The following is a 16,913-nucleotide window of genomic DNA, read 5'->3' as shown; positions in this document are numbered from 1 at the left end:
CTTCCCAATCTCCTTCAAAACATCCAGAGATCAACCCAGAGATCCTGTCTTTTGCCCACGGCTGCTTACATATTGTGTTTATAGAGGATGGGAGAGTTGGCCCCAAATATTTCAGTCCCATGCATGTGGGTGTTCTCTTGCTCTCTCACTAGTTTGCACTAGAACACAAGACTGTTACTGCTATATTACTACTTTTATATCTCACCTTTCCTCCAGGGAGCTCAAGGTGGTGTACAAACATAGTTCTCCCCCTTGCAATCCTGATAAAACCGAGGTGCTGTTTGTGGGAGACAAGGGAAGGTTGGGAGATATAGACCTGGTGCTTAACGGGGTATGACTGCCCCTGAAAGACCAGGTCCGTAGCCTGGGGGTCATTCTTGACTCCCAGCTGTCCATGGAGGCTCAAGTTTCGGCTGTGAGCCGGGCAGCTCTGTATCAACTCCATCTGATACGGAGGCTACGCCCCTACCTTCCCAATCATCTGCTCCCACCGGTGGTACATGCCCTGATCACCACTCGCCTAGACTACTGTAATGCGCTCTACGTGGGGTTACCCCTGAAAACGGTTTGGAAGTTACAGCTGGTTCAAAATGCAGCGGCGCGCCTAATTACAGGCGGCCGCCGTAGAGATCACATCACTCCTGTGTTAAAGGAGTTGCATTGGTTACCGGTTGTGTACCGAGCCCAATTCAAGGTGTTGGTCTTAACCTTTAAAACCGTATACGGTTGTGGCCCAGCGTATCTGAAGGAGCGCCTCCAGCATCGACAGGGATGCCGCTCAACAAGATCAGCCTCAGAAGACCTTCTCTGGATCCCACCTGTCAAAACAGCTAGACTGGTGAGGACTCGAGAGAGGGCCTTCTCAATTGTGGCCCCCACCCTATGGAATTCTCTCCCAACTGATCTATGCCATGCCCTGTCTATAATGAGCTTCCGCCGGACCCTGAAGACCTGGTTTTTTAGGCAGGCTTTTGGAACGGGCTAGTTTTACTGTGTTTTTAAATTTTTATCTGTTTTATATACTGTTTTATTGTGTACGTCGCCCAGAGTGGCTGGCTCGCCAGCCAGGTGGGCGACTAACAAGTCTCATAATAAATAAAATAAATTCTCAGAACAAGCTGGTGAGATAGCTTAGGCTGAGAGACAGTGATTGGCCCAAAGTCACCCAGTGAGCTTCGTGGCCAAGCGTGGATTTGAACTCTGGTCTCCCAGGTCCTAGTCTGACACTCTAGCCACCACAACAGACTGGCTCTTACTGTTGATCGGTTACATCTCCTACAATCTCTCGGCCATACCGATGAGAGTTAGAGCTGGACAACATGTGGAGGGCCATCCATCCTTGTGCTGGAAGGATTTTCTATGCCTGCCTGGAAGGATGGGGGAGGGATCAGACCTCTCTGTAGCTGGGAGATGGGCAAATAATTTCTTGAGACGACCCTTTTCATTTTCTGGCTGGTGTGGTAACCTGCCCCTTCTCCTGCCACTCATCTTTCTCTCCAGGGTAGAGTTGCATTCCCATGAACTCTGACCCAGGGTGAGCAGACCCTGGCCGTGGTTGCAGGTGGGGCTGCTTCTGAGCCCAGGAAAAAAAGGAAACTTGCCCCCTGCTGCTGCTCTGCGGGGATGAAGCCATGACTGCAGAGAATCCTAGGAAGAGACTTCGATATGAAGCATCTTGCCCCATTTGCCTGGACTACTTTGCTGACCCGGTGACTCTGGACTGCGGGCACAATTTTTGCCAAACGTGCATCATTCGATGTTGGGCACAGCCTGGCATGGAGGCCACCTGCCCCCAGTGCAGAAGGTCTACAGAGAGGAACTTCAACCCAAACAGGCCTCTAGCAAATATTGCAGAAATACTCAGTGGGTGGGAATTGTCTGCAGAAAGAGAGGCAGGGGCAGGTAGGGTAGAATGCGAGAGGCACCAGGAACCATTGAAGCTCTTTTGCAAGGATGATGGAGTCCCTATCTGCGTGGTGTGTGACAGGTCCCGGGAGCACAGAGATCACAATGTGGTCCCGGTAGAAGAAGCTGCTCAGGAGTACAAGGTAAGAATGAGCTGTTTGATGGGCCTTAGCTCAGTGGTAGAGTATCTGCCTTGCATGTGGAGAAGGTTCCAGGTTCAGTCCCTGGTGTCCGTAAATGTGTGTGTGTTTTATGTGCCTTCAAGTTGATTACGACTTATGGCGACCCTATGAATCGGTGACCTCCAATAGCATCTGTCCTGAACCACCCTGTTCAGGTCTTGTAAGTTCAGGTCTGTGGCTTCCTTTATGGAATCAATCCATCTCTTGTTTGGCCTTCCTCTTTTTCTACTTCTGTTTTTCCCAGCATTATTGTCTTTTCTAGTGAATCCTGTCTTCTCATGATGTGTCCAAAGTATGATAACCTCAGTTTCATCATTTTAGCTTCTAGTGCTAGTTCTGGTTTAATTTGTTCTGACACCCAATTATTGGTCTTTTTTGTTGTCCATGGTATGCACAAAGCTCTCCTCCAACACCACATTTCAGATGAATTGGTTTTTCTCTCATCCACTTTTTTCATTGTCCAACTTGTGCATCTGGTCCCTAGGTAGGACTGGGAAGACCCTTGTCTGAAATCCTAGAGGGCTGCTGCCAGTCAGGGTTTCACGCAGGGGTATCTCCCAGCCCTACCGGGAGATGCTGGGGATTGAAGCATCTGCATACAAGGCACTTGCTCTGCCTCTGAGCTACACCCCCAATCTTTAATACAGGTGGAATTGTCAAGATCTCACTAGTAGGAAAACCTTGTGCCTCTATATATTCCATCTCCACCCAGTGAAAATAAGCCTGATTTATATAAATGTATTAATCTATATAACTGACACCTTTACAGACATCGCTGTCCGCACCAAAGAGCACAAAAGAACATCTGTTCGCAGATGTCCTGACGTTTACAGATGTCACTAGTAATGCCGACTTCAAGAAATGCAACAGGAAATAGGCAGGCTCAGTAAATTTTCAGGCTTTAAAATTAAGTTATGGCAGGGAAGCAGAATTTTTGGCTATAAATATAGGGTTGTATTCAACATAGTGCTAAGCCACTGGTTCTGTCAGCGTAAGGATTTCTCCTTGCACAATGGAATTCTTTCCCTTTCTCCTCCCCACTGCCCCCTAAATCTGTTGTGGTCCCTGTCATGCCCTTGGCCCCCGCAGGCTGTCAAGGTACATGCTTCAGACCCAATTCCCCACCCTGGGCAATTGATCTGGAACCCAATCCACCCAATTCTTCCTTCCTAAGGCTGTGCAAACCAACACCAACCCTGCAAGGTAGAAGATAGGCTGCCACCACCCCTGCTACTCGTTCAACTCTGAGTCAAGGGGAACCCAGAGCCCAGAAAGAGGTAAACCAAGGTTTCACAAAGACAAGAGTCAAACAAACACTCCTTGTCCAGAAGCCTCTGGTAAAGCCAAAATACACTCATTCTTGGTAGTTTGTGGTCAGTGGTCAAGGTGCTGGACTCAAAACCAAATTGGTCTCACTCAGTGAACACACAAAGGTAATAAAAAGTAGCTTTATTAATAAAATATAATGCACAATTAACAGCAGCAAAACAATTCCTCAAAACCACACCCAACCAGGGATTCAGGTAAAACATATAAGAGAGTTCAAACACAACAATGAAATAACAAACTAACTGTCCTATTCTATTTACATTGAAGAGGTAGTTGTTATAAATCTCCACTCTCCTAAGAGAGGCATCAATAGGGTAGTAAAGGCAGTGGAACCCCACATGAATAACCACCCATCCAGATGGAATCCAGGGGAACAAAGGCTATGGGTCTTACCCCCTAACTTAAGGGGGAAAACCCAGCAACAGTTCAGAACAATTAGCCAGTCAGGGGGCTTGCTGATGAAGTCGTATTCCCGAAGGTTCTTCATTTTTTGCGCCTTGGCTGCCCCCCTCCCTTTCCTGATCTCAAACCTTCTCAGGCCCACATGGCCTTGAGTACCAGGCTTCTCACCAGATAACAGATAACCAGGTGCTGCTTATTCAGGCCTCCTAATTAGTTGCAGTTGAGAAACGAAACTCAAAGTTTTCCACTCTCACAGAGACAACTCCTCCCAAGATGAAATCCCCACAATTCTCTGTATCTGAGCCATGTTACAGAAAAACCACGTTAACAAAATTACAATTTCATGACAGTCCCTGTCTCACCCTCCGGAGCAGATTTAGGAATGGTGCAAGGCACGCAAGTTGGGAGGAGAAGGGGGCAAAGTTTTGTTGCACTAGTGCAATTACTTAGTTGAATACCGACCACAGATGACCGAACAGGAAACTGTCTGCCTCTGAAATATCTCAGTTTTCTGGGTTAAGTAGGCCATTCCAATATTTGGGTACTGCAGGAAGCTATAAAGGTGTGATTGAAAACAACAATTACTTAGTTAAGTGAACTATACTGAATATTGATATGCAGTCATGAAAATCTTTCCATCTTTCTTGGTTTGGAAGGATCGCTGCCATCAAAATGACATTGCTCCCAAAACTTAATCCTGGTCTGTATCTGTGTTGGATTTGAAATTGGTTTTCACATATGAAAGGTTTTTTAACTGGTTTTTATGTATGAAATTGTGTGACTTTTTTTGGCTGGCATTTTTATTGTGAAATAACTGACATATTTTGTGAGGTAATGTAAATGTACTGCCTTCAAGTTGATTGCGACTTATGGCGACCCTATGAATAGGGTTTTCATGAGGCTGAGAGGCAGTGACTGGCCCAAGGTCACCCAGTGAGCTTCATGGCTATGTGGGGATTCGAACCCTGGTCTCCCAGGTCATAGTCCAAGTCATAAATGGGATTAAATAAATAATAAAATGTCTTATTGGAGACTATTTCTAAATTACAAAATGTATTATAGAGAACTGTAGAAGTATTCCAAGTAAGGTCACATCTTAGATTTGTACGATGGCATTATGATATTCACAATTTTACTTTCAATCTGTGTCTTCATCCCTCACATGGAATTCACCAATTTCATAGCTACAACATCTGTATCTTCACTGAGGCGTCCACTATGACCTCAAGGTCTCTTTCTTGGTCTGTCAGTCACCACCGATTCAGTTAGGATTTTTTGCTTGACTGTACACTTGCTTTCATTTAATTGCATTTGCTCTTTAATACCCAAGCCTGTTTGGAGAGTTCCTTTTGAAGTTCCTCACAATCCTTATTTGTTTTAACCACCCTCAACAATTGGATATCAACAGTAAACTTGGTTACCTCACTTTTCACTCCAAATCCATGTCATTTAGGAACATGTTGAAAAGCACAAGTCTCAATACTGATGATTGGGGGAGGGGGGCGCTTCTTACATCCCTCCATTGGGAGAACCATTTATTCCTGCTGTCTCTTTCTTGATCTTTAAACACTTACTGGTCCATAAGAGCATATTTTCTCTTATCCCACGATTGCTATGTTCTGCTCCATGTTTGGTAATTCTGTCTTTAATAATATTTTCCACTACTTTTCCTGAAACAGATATTACAGTAATGGGCCTCTGATTTCCAGGATACCCTCTGTGTCCTTTTGCTTTTAAATTGCAATACATTTGCCAGTCCATATGGTAGCAGGTGTTTGGGAGAAGGCACATATTGTTATTAGAAGATCAGCAATGTCACATTTGGGTTGATTTAAGACCTCTCGTGTAGATGCCACTGAACACTGAAGGAAAATATCCCGCTTGCATCATCTCTCTTCCGAGTGTGAGTGGAGGGCAGATGATGACCACACCTTGCTGGGGAACGTTTATGAGGAAGGCAATTCTTTTCTTCTTCCAGGGACTGGTGACCTTTGAGGAGGTGTCCTTGCATTTCACCGAGGAGGAATGGGCTCAGCTAGATCCAGACCAGAGAGCCCTGTGCAAGGAGGTCATGCAGGAGATTAATAAGATGGCAACCTCTCTGGACAAGGATTCTTTCGCCCTTGATCAATAGCTGTGAAAGGTATGGATTCCTCTTGGTGGTGTTGCCAATGAGATCATTGGAGGGGTGCTGATGGAGTTACCATGGGTATAAGAAGATAACAAGAGACCTGCTGGATGAAACCAAAGGCTTGCATAGTCCGAGATTCTGTTTTCACAGTTGCCAACCAGGTGCCCACAGGAAGCCCACAAGCAGAACATGAGGGCAACAGCACTCTCCCCACTTGTTTCCCCCATATTGCCTCTGACTATGGTAGCCATCCTAGCAAAGGGATGCATCTGCCATGAGTTATTTATCTTGATTCTCTTTTTTGGGGTCAGGCAGGTCTCTTGTTGGGATGCGGGTGGTGGGAACTAAGGACACAGAACTAAGGTGGATAGACCCAGGAGTAGCTGACAGGGAGAGGAAGGGGCAAGGCAGCCGGTAGTTTGGGGCTGTGTGGGCACACCCGGAGGAATACTAGATTGGCTCCACCAGTGTGCCCACAGAGCCCCGACTTCCCCATCGCCTTGCCCCTCTCCTTCACGGTAGGTGGCAGCAATGTCACATCCAGGAGGCCTGATGGACGGCACCCCTCCCAGTTGGCCACTCCTGGGTAGGCCAATAGACTTTCACTGTTTAAGACAGATTCATGTTTATATTTATTTTGCTTGAAAAAGGACATCTGAATTTGAAACCTAACCTCATTTTCTGACTGGAAGGAGATGGAGAAGACCTCTTTGTCCAGGGTTTTGCAGAAGGGGAGATATATGCTGAGATACGTGATTGGCCTGTTCTGTGTTAGGAACTGTGGATAAATCGTAGAATAAGAGATCAGCATTATCTAGCACTCGGGTTCTCAATCCTTCTAACCCAGGGCCCACTTGAGACACCTGAGAATTACTGAAGTCCACCCGCCAGAAAGTGGTGGTGCAGGGGCAGAAACAGTCACAAAATGGTGGCTGAAGGAAGTAAAATATGGCATAATCAGCTGGCAATTACTGACATTTTCTGCCAATCCATTTTGAAACTTGCTATTTTCTTTGCAATAGGATTTACCTTGGGTAAGGAGTTCCATAGCTTAGCTTTCCTCGAGCTGACATTTGTTATGGAGATATTGCAATAGTCTCCCCATTTTAGACTCCTTCTGGGAGGAAGGGCGGGATGTAAATGCAATTATAAATGATAATATGATAGACTGACAGAAACTAGAGACTGGGCCTTTTCTGTGGAGGACCCTCACTTGTGAAATGCTTGGGTATCCTTCGCAAGAGATATGTATGGCTAGCTTTGTTTCAGTTTTTGAACAGGCATTGAAGATCCAGTTGTTTCAAATTGCTCTTATTGGAGATGCTGGGTTATTGATAATTGGCTTCTGCTGGCTTGAACTGTATTACTAATGACTTGGTTAATCTTCTTAACAGGGATTTTAAAAATGTGCTTAAGTACTGTTTGAAATTATGGTATTTTATTAAAGCTATGCTTAATACCCTTTGTTTCTATGAGAGCCATATTGGGAGGGTGCTTTACCTTAGAAGGCAGCCTAATGTTTTTAAAATAAAGTAAAATAAAACTCACAATCAGATAATTAATTAATTTCCCCGTGGCACACAGTTTGGAAATGACTGCTAACAACCTTTCTGTCTAACCAGTCTTATCTATCCCAGGCTGGGATAGACTTCTTACTCCTTTGCTGGCACACCTGGTTTGCCAATCTGACCCAGCGTGCATTTCAAATTATCCGTTAGAGCTGCCGCCAATCCCTGCACCGTTTTTCCCAGACAGGAAGACTTTGGGGCCCCCAATTTAGTGCTTAGAATTCTGGAATTCTAAGGGCAGCACACCCTGCGTTTCCCGTCCAGAGCCCTCTTTAACTTACTGTAAGGTCTAAAGGCAACACTCCCTCTGTTGCTGCCAGCAATTTGAAGAGTCAGCTTTTCTTTAGCACCTCAGAATCCATTTACTCGGTAGTGGAGAACCCAAGTGTCCAAGGCACATGGGATATCTGAACACCCTGAGAGTTTGGCTACCAAACACAGAGAGATTGGATTTCCAATTATAAAATCATTAAGAACAACAGAGAAAGGAACTGGAGCAAATTGCTCAAAGCAGAATCTTGACATAAAAGAAGCTCTTTAGCTGAAGTATCTACCTGATCCTAAGTCACTACTTATCTCCAGGATATTGGTCCTCTCAGGTGTAAAGCTGTTTGGCTGGTCAACTGCAGGCTTCTTCCTGATGGTGGATAAGGGATAAAGGCTGCATATCACAGCCCACCTTTTAAGGATATTTCCTCTCAGATAGGTTTGAGGGGCACTGGGCTCCCTTGGATCAATTGAAGCTGAACTCACGTAGTGCAGGTAACAGGGCCAACATTTTGGGAGGGAAGGAGGGAGGGGATGAGAGATGCCCTCTGGGCAGAGGAAAGGGCCATCTCCCTGTCAGGCAGGATCCATCCTAGGTTTATAAATTCCAGCTGTGCATAAGCACTGGGCTGCCCACCTGAAACGGAGGCACAAGAGAGCAGATATGTGTCACAATCATGTCTCTCTCTGTGTCTGTTTTCACAACCTGTTAACAAGCACCTACTGCTAAAATAGCTCCGTACAAGGCCTCAAGCTTTGACAGTTAAACTCTGATATCAACAGAGGTCCCTGAAATATTGTTTCAAAGTACAGATCATAATATATTCACAGCATTTCTCCACAGCGTTTTATCTCCTTTCCTTTCATTCCATCAGGATACATCTGGGGGATCTGAGAGAACCATCAGAAGTATCACTGGACAAAGCTGAGGAGCAGGTGCAGGAACAGAAACTGAGGAGTCAAGATGGAGCAAAGAGACAAGAGGGGAAACCAACGCAGACGCCAGGAGATGAATTTGGAACTTCTCAGGGTGCTGAATATAAAATTCATCAGGAAACTGAATTGAAGTATGAATGCTTGGAGTGTGAAAAGGGTTTTCAGTACAGCTCATATCTTACTTCACAGGAAAGAATGCATACAGGAGGGAAACCTTATAAATGCCTGGAGTGTGGAAAGAGCTTCAGTCGGAGTGACACCCTTACTTTGCATCACAGAACTCATACAGGGGACAAACCTTATAAATGCTTGGAGTGTGGAAAGAGTTTTCAGTACAGCTCAGATCTTACTTCACATGAAAGAATGCATACAGGAGGGAAACCATATAAATGCTTAGAGTGCGGAAAGAGCTTCAGTTTGAGTTGCAGCCTTACTTTGCATCACAGAACTCATACAGGGGACAAACCTTATAAATGCTTGGAGTGTGGAAAGACCTTTAGTTGGAGTGGCAACCTTAGACAACATAAAAAAACTCATACAGGTGACAAACCTTATAAATGCTTGGAGTGTGGAAAGACCTACAGTCAGAGTAGCAATCTTAGTAGACATGAAAAAACTCATATAGGTGACAAACCTTATAAATGCTTTGAGTGTGGAAAGAGCTTCCGTGACAGTGGCAACCTTACTTCGCATCACAGAACTCATACAGGGGACAAACCTCATAAGTGCTTGGTGTGTGGAAAGACCTTTAGTCTGAGTAGCAGCCTTCGTAAACATGAAAGAACTCATACAGGGGACAAACCTTATAAATGCTTGGAGTGTGGAAAGACCTTCAGTGTGAGTAGTACCCTTAGAAACCATGAAAAAACTCACATAGGTGACAAACCTTATAAATGCTCCAAGTGTGGAAAGAGCTTCAGCCGGAGTGGCAACCTTACTTTGCATCACAGAACTCATACAGGGGACAAACCTTATAAATGCTTGGCGTGTGGAAAGAGCTTCAGTCACAGTAGCCACCTTACTAGACATCAACGAATCCATACAGGGAACAAACCTTATAAATGCTTGTTGTGTGGAAAGAGCTTCAGTGAGAGGAGCACCCTTACTTCACATCACGTAACCCATACAGGGGACAAACCTTATAAGTGCTTGGAGTGTGGAAAGACCTTTTGTCAGAGAAGCAGCCTTATTAAACATGAAAAAAATCATAGAGGGGACAAACCTTATAAATGCTTGGAGTGTGGAAAGTGTTTCAGTCAGAGTAGCACTCTTACTTCGCATCACAGAACTCATGCAGAGGACAAACCTTATAAATGCTTGTTGTGCGGAAAGAGCTTCAGTTACAGTACATCCCTGAGTTTGCATCAAAGAACTCATACAGGGGACAAACCTTATAAATGCTTGGAGTGTGGAAAGACCTTTAGTCAGAGTAGCGCCCTTAGTCAACATGAAAGAACTCATACAGGGGACAGACCTTATAAATGCTTGGAGTGTGGAAAGGCCTTTAGTCGGAGTAGCAGCCGTAATAGACATGAAAAAACTCATACAGGGGACAAACCTTATAAATGCTTGGAGTGTGGAAAGAGCTTCAGTCTGAGTAGTTCCCTTACTAGACATGAAAGAACTCATACAGGAGACAAACCTTATAAGTGCTTGGAGTGTGGAAAGGCCTTTAGTAGGAGTTGCACCCTTAGTGAACATGAAAGAACTCATACAGGGGACAAACCTTATAAGTGCTTGGAGTGTGGAAAGAGCTTCAGTTGCAGTGGCTCCCTTAGTAGACATGAAAAAGCTCATACAGGGGACAAACCTTTTAGATGCTTGGAGTGTGGAAAGAGCTTCAGCGAGAGTAGCAGTCTTACTTCACATCACAGAACTCATACAGGGGACAAACCTTATAAGTGCTTGGTGTGTAGAAAGACCTTTAGTCGGAGTAGCACCCTTAGTCAACATGAAAGAACTCATGCAGGGGACAAACCTTATAAGTGCTTGGAGTGTGGAAAGACCTTTAGTCGGAGTAGCACCCGTAATAGACATGAAAGAACTCATGCAGGGGACAAACCTTTTAGATGCTTGGAGTGTGGAAAGAGCTTCAGCGAGAGTAGTAACCTTACTTCACATCACAGAACTCATACAGGGGACAAACCTTATAAGTACTTGGAGTGTGGAAAGACCTTTAGTCGGAGTAGCACCCTTAGTCAACATGAAAGAACTCATATAGGGGATAAACCTTATAAATGCTTGGAGTGTGGAAAGAGCTTTCAGCAGAAAGGCCATTTTCAGGCACATCAAAAGATTCATACAAGGGAGAGCCATATAAATGCTTTGAATGTGGAAAAACTTTAACTAGAGTTCAACTCTTTCCGTGCATCAAAGAATCCATACAGGGAAGACGGGCTACCAACAGAATTTTCTGGGCTCGGTATACTATATGTAGATTTGGGCCTCTGCTGCACTCCCCACAAAGACAAATATATCATAGATGATACAGAACTCCAGTTCAGACTGCTCGGTTTACATCTGTAAGGAATCCTGCTTGCTGGAGAGGATGTCAGGAAAAGTAGGGTTGCCATATTCCAGTTCCACAAATCCGGGCAGGTTAATTTGCATATTATGCAAATTATTTGCATATTATACAAATATTTGCATATTAATATTTGGATTGTCCAGTTGTTTTGTTTTTGTGCCTAGGAATTACCACCAAAAACTGGGGAAAGATGTGAGAAATCTTTTTTTTTAAGCAACATTTTCAGCCTTAAATGCCTAGTTTCCAACACTATGGAGTATTTATTGATTGATTAAGAGAATTTATATCCTGCCCTTTTGCTGTTAAAAACAGAGCTCAGCACAGCTTACAAATATAATAAAAACAATAAAAATACACAATCAATATAAAAACATAATAAAAACAAAATAGCAACAAACATAAAGTAAGTCAGGGCAGCAGCACGGTTAACCGTAACATATACAATATATTTCAGAGATGTGGTGAGTGGAGAAAAACAAGCCAAAATGTTAGGAAAACGAGTCTTTTACACCACATGCTCAGTTCTAAATACTGTTGCAGCAAGTTTTACAAGTTCCTCCAGTATTCCACTGGTGCAGGCACTCAGACATTCAAAGTATCTGTATGTTTCTTAGGTTTTATAAAAGCAGAGCTTTGCTTAACTCAAAATTTCTCAACCACATCTACACAGGTTCCACCTCCATACTCAAAATGAAACTGGGCCTGGAAGTGTGCAACAACCCCACACATACCTTGCTAATTAGATTACCAATGCCAGGATGTCTGTCTTATTGACTACTCTCCTGCTCCCCCCCCCCACCGGGCATCATGAAAGACCCAGTCCTGGGCTCAGAAAGAAAATAAATATCTGGTCCTCTTCAAAGTATTGATAAGCCTCTTGTTTTAATTGAAATAATAATTATAAATTCTTGTTCTTATCACTAATGGGAGTTAATTATCTTGCATATGCTGCTGTTGCTTCTATGGCTGTAACGGAGTGAGGTTAAAGATAAGTGAAATGCAAATAGGAAAAAAAAAAACAGAAGGCAATAACACTTTCCTAAATGTAATACCATACCAACCACAACAAGATTCCTATGAGTAAGGCAAAAAACTAAGCATCTCACAACCAGTCAGGATTCCTAACCAAAAACCAAAAATATGATAAATGAAGAAATATGTATATAAGCATGACTATCAAATATATTTATTATTTACACAAACTGTAAAGATATTTATAGTGCAATCCTAAGTTTATTTATTCAGAAGCAAGTCCCAGCGTGTTCAGTGGGGCTTACTCAAACAGGGACAGAACTGCAACCTCAAGTGATAAGCAACTTCATTCACACAACCCAAAATTCCAAATCATGCCATTTTACGCTGTTTTGCAACTGTTTATACTTGTTTTATGGTCATTGGATTTTAAATGGCTTTATTTCTTGTTGTGAGCTGCATTGGTTTCCAATCCTACCTCACAGGGGTGTTGGAAAGACTCCATACATGCACACGCACACACTGCAGATGTATAAATACATACAGCCCATATAATAGTTTATTGTCAAACCAGTTGGTCATTGCAGAAAAATCAGTATTAGTTTTAAAAAAATCAGTATTACTTTCCTACAGAATAAAAACTGTAATACCTAAGTAAGCCCTGCCTACTTGCTTTAAAATTGGACTGGAGACAGAAAGAGTTAGAACACAAACATAATTCTTTTTTACATTCACTCCAAAGTCCCATTGATTTTCAGCACATTCATAACATGTCTACTCAAAGTAAGCCCTATTGAATTAAATGGGATTTACTTTGGGCATATGGGATTAGCATTGCTTTTACAAAAAGCAAGTACTGGGAAGGTTTTCAAAACACTACCCAAGGTCTGACTCCTGCACACAAGAGGAAAAAAAACTGAAATGTATATACTTACCCAATTTATGAGATTTTCAGATAAACGGGTGTGTGTGTGTGTGTGAAACCACCATTTTGTTTTCTAGACACTGCCTGAGGTCAATGAAACTGAAACACAATCCCTGATTGGCTGCAATGCTGAACTGGCGGGGTTAAAGTTACAAAGTGCTATAGTACAGTACTGTTTAAAGAAAGATTTAACAGTCGAGGGGGGTCCCGGCTGACGTTTTTATGTATATCTCGAGAACCGGACCACCTAGGAACTTTTTTTTTAAAAAAATTAAAGCTGAAAATCCAGGCCACGTAAGGGGCTAGCCGGGCGCCGGGTGGCATGCATAGAATCCGGGTAAAACCCGGCTAGCCGGGCAATATGGCAACCCTTGGAAAAAGGTACATATTTTCATCTGTGGTGGACCTGCCCCCGAGTTCCGATTTCTTGGGGGAAGGTCCACAGAGAACTTTTAAAAATTACAGGGGAAATGATTGTATGTACTGCTGAGTTATTTTTATTATCCATATTTGAAGACCAGAATGTGAATATTAAATTTAAAGAATTGATATCTTTCCTGCTTTTGGTGGCACGTCAGACGGTGGTTCAAAGATGGAAAGAATTAAAAGACCTGAACAAACTGGTATGGATAAAAAAGGTATGGAATATTGCCTTATTGGAGAAAATCACTTACTTCAAATATCTCGAGGAATGGGAAAGACAGACAATTTCAATGCCATATGGTGGAAGTTTATTACATATGCCTTGGAACAAAATTTACAAGGCCATTTGTCGGCTGCAGCAAAGCATATATGGTTAAGTTAATAGTAACAACAACAAAATAATAATAAAATATGCAATTAGTTCCGCTTTTCTCAGGGGGATTGAGGGAGGGGGGTTTTATTTTGAGGGGGGGACAAAACATAATCCATTATTATATACATTATTATTACAACTTAAGGTGAATTATGTTGTAATTTTTGTAAATGGAAAAGTTGGTATATGTAATATGTAAGAGGTGTTCTTTAATAAAACCCTAATAAAAATAATTTTAAAAGTCACAAATTTGCATAAAATGTGCATATACTTTATGTCAAATGTGAATTTGTAGCCTCTTTTGCAGATGGGAGTGGAGCACCAAAAATAATCCAGGGGTCACACTCAAATAAGATATCTAACAGAAAGAATATCAACTTTCCCCGTAACTGCATACTATAAAAAGGCAGATATTTATTTATTGCATTTATATCCCACTTTTTTTCCAAGGAGCTCAAAGTGGTGTACATGATTCTCTCCCCTCCTCATGTAATCCCCACAACCACCCTGTGAGGTAGGTTAGGCTGAGAGACAGCGACTTCCCAAGGTCACCCAGTGAGCTTCATGGCTAAGTGGGGATTCGAGCCCTGGTCTCCCAGGTCCTTGTCCAGCACTCTAACCACTATACCACATTCCCTGCTACATTATTATTATTAATCTGACAGAGCTCCAGTGGCCAGAGTGATTTAACAGTCATTCGCTCTGACTGAAACTCTGATCTAGCAACTCTCAGCACCCTTCACTAACTACGTTTCCCAGGATTCTTTGGGAGAAGGCATGACTGTCTAAAGTGAAACAAAGGCCTGGTGTGGATGTGGCCAGGGACAGCTGTGGTTCAAATTTGGGTGGGAGACTACGTGTGCCTGCTGTAGAATATAAAGGTGGGGCAAACCCTGAAAAACGATACTGTTCACAGTGTTTTCCTTTTGGAAAGGAAAGGCCTTTTCCGTCCACCCAATCTCCTTCCCCCCTCCTCCTCTCCCTCTCTCTCCCCCCCCACCCTTCCCCCAGGTCAGTTTCACCTATCCTAAGCATGATTGCATAGTATATCCCACTGACCACAAAAGCATGCATTGATCAAACCTGCCCTCCCATCCTCCTCCCTCCCATCACCTCCCATTTGCCCCTTTCCTCCCCCTTCCTCTCCCCTCCCCCTTCCTTTCCTCCTTCCTCTCCGCTCTCCCTCCTCCATGGTCAGTTTTACATATCCTAACCATGATTGCACTGGAGTAAATCCCATTGAACTGAATAAGTATGCAAACGATCAGTCCTGCATTTCCCCTCTCTTCTTCCTCCTCCCCTGCCCACTCCAACCCTCCATCCCTCCTCTTTTCATGGTCAGTTTTACTTATGCTAAGCATGATGGCAATCCATTCTCAGCAAACTTGCACAGGATCCGATTTCTTACCTCCCGGATTAAAAAGCAGAGAAATTCACTCATAGGCAATAAATAAACCTTGTGGTTTAAGAAAGTACCTATAGCCAGCAGATACTTCTATCAAACTTTAAAAAGTGTGACGCCAGTGTGTAGTAGTGGTTAGAGTGTTGGACTACGACTTGGGAGACCAGGGTTCCAATCCCCACATAGCCATGAAGTTCACTGGTGACCTTGGGCCAGTCACTGCCTCTCAGCCCCAGAGGAAGTCGGAATGGACTTGAAGGCAGTGTGTGTGTGTGTGTGTGTGTGTGTGTGTGTGTGTGTATATAAAAATTTGTAAAAATGCAAATACAATTTGGGTTGGTTTTTCACAGTGTAGATTGGAAGAATTTGGTAACGTGCCTCTGAGGATATAGTGGCAACACCTGCAATTAGCCCAAATAACAGAAACAAGACATGTGCTGTGCTGATCTTGTTTTAGCAGGGAGGAAGCAACAATATTAAGACAGTTGCTATAGTTCAGATAGTCACTTTAAATATTTTTGATTTACTTTGCAATTTTAGTGAAGTTTCCTATAGTAAAGCATTTTCTTTTGCTTTTGTTTCTGTGAATATGTGAAGTACAGCAACACTTTGCAACACTTAAAAAAGCTCCAAAAAGAATTGTGGAATAATGGCACTGCCTATTCTGCAGAATAGTTTCCAATGGATGTGAAGAGTGTCTCAGTTTGCACAAAGCAGTGGAAGGTGAAATATGTTCTAGCAAAATTCTAGGTGTGCTCTATGTTTTTAATTGACCATGCCCACCTTTCCTTAAGTGGAGTAGTTTAAACATAGCAGGCTGAAAACATGCATCTTGGGCAGGGATGATGGGAGGGATATTCTAGCAACATCTGAAGGGCCATTGGTCCCTGTCCTTGCTAGAATTGATGGATATGTACAGCTTAAAGTGCTGTGTAAAACATTTTTGTTTCCTGCTTGAAGAAAATATGGATATTTGATAGCTCTGTTAAGGTATATTAATATTTGGTGAGGGTTGGCAACATCTTGATATTTGTTTTGATGTCTAGACTGGTTGTTTTAACTTTTTAGCCTCTTATGCCTGAATGCTGTTTAAAAGCATATATAATAAACCTCAGGACTAATCAAGAATGAAACCATGATACTTAAATGTATTCATTTTCCAGGCTTTGTTAATGGGTAGGGGGAGTTGCTTTTGCGCACCTCCATGTACACATGAGTTCTTTCAATCTCAGGCTTCCAAAATCTGTCTCACTGTGTCCTGTTCTGACTGGTGGCCGGTGCAGTGTATTTGTGCTGTGTGTTCTCCCCTCCATTAATACTTCTGCCACCCACTAGCAGTTCTTGAAACTTGAAGTCCATGGTGCACATGCATGCAGGAATTTGTTGACCTGTGTGGACACAACTTTTTAGCCCACTTAAAACTTGCCCTAGATCTCCGCATCTCAGTCTGATGATCCTCAGACAGGATGAGTTGGGGATGAGCGGTGTCTGGATTCAGAACTATATATGCTATTTCAGGTGGGAGAAGGCAAGGAAAGCAGACCAGCAGAATCAGCTGGAAGAAGGATCGA

General features: G+C 43.1%; 1 pseudogene; it reads left to right on the top strand.

Annotated features, from left to right (window-relative positions):
- Positions 1-8,187: 8,187 nt before the first annotated feature.
- Positions 8,188-14,014, top strand: LOC133381067 (zinc finger protein 883-like; annotated as a pseudogene).
- The last annotated feature ends 2,899 nt before the right edge of the window (positions 14,015-16,913 follow it).

Source organism: Rhineura floridana, chromosome 3 (genome assembly GCF_030035675.1).
Source record: "Rhineura floridana isolate rRhiFlo1 chromosome 3, rRhiFlo1.hap2, whole genome shotgun sequence".
Lineage (NCBI taxonomy): Eukaryota > Metazoa > Chordata > Lepidosauria > Squamata > Rhineuridae > Rhineura > Rhineura floridana.
The sequence above is the reverse complement of the archived record's forward strand: the minus strand, read 5'-3'. Positions and strand labels throughout refer to the sequence as shown.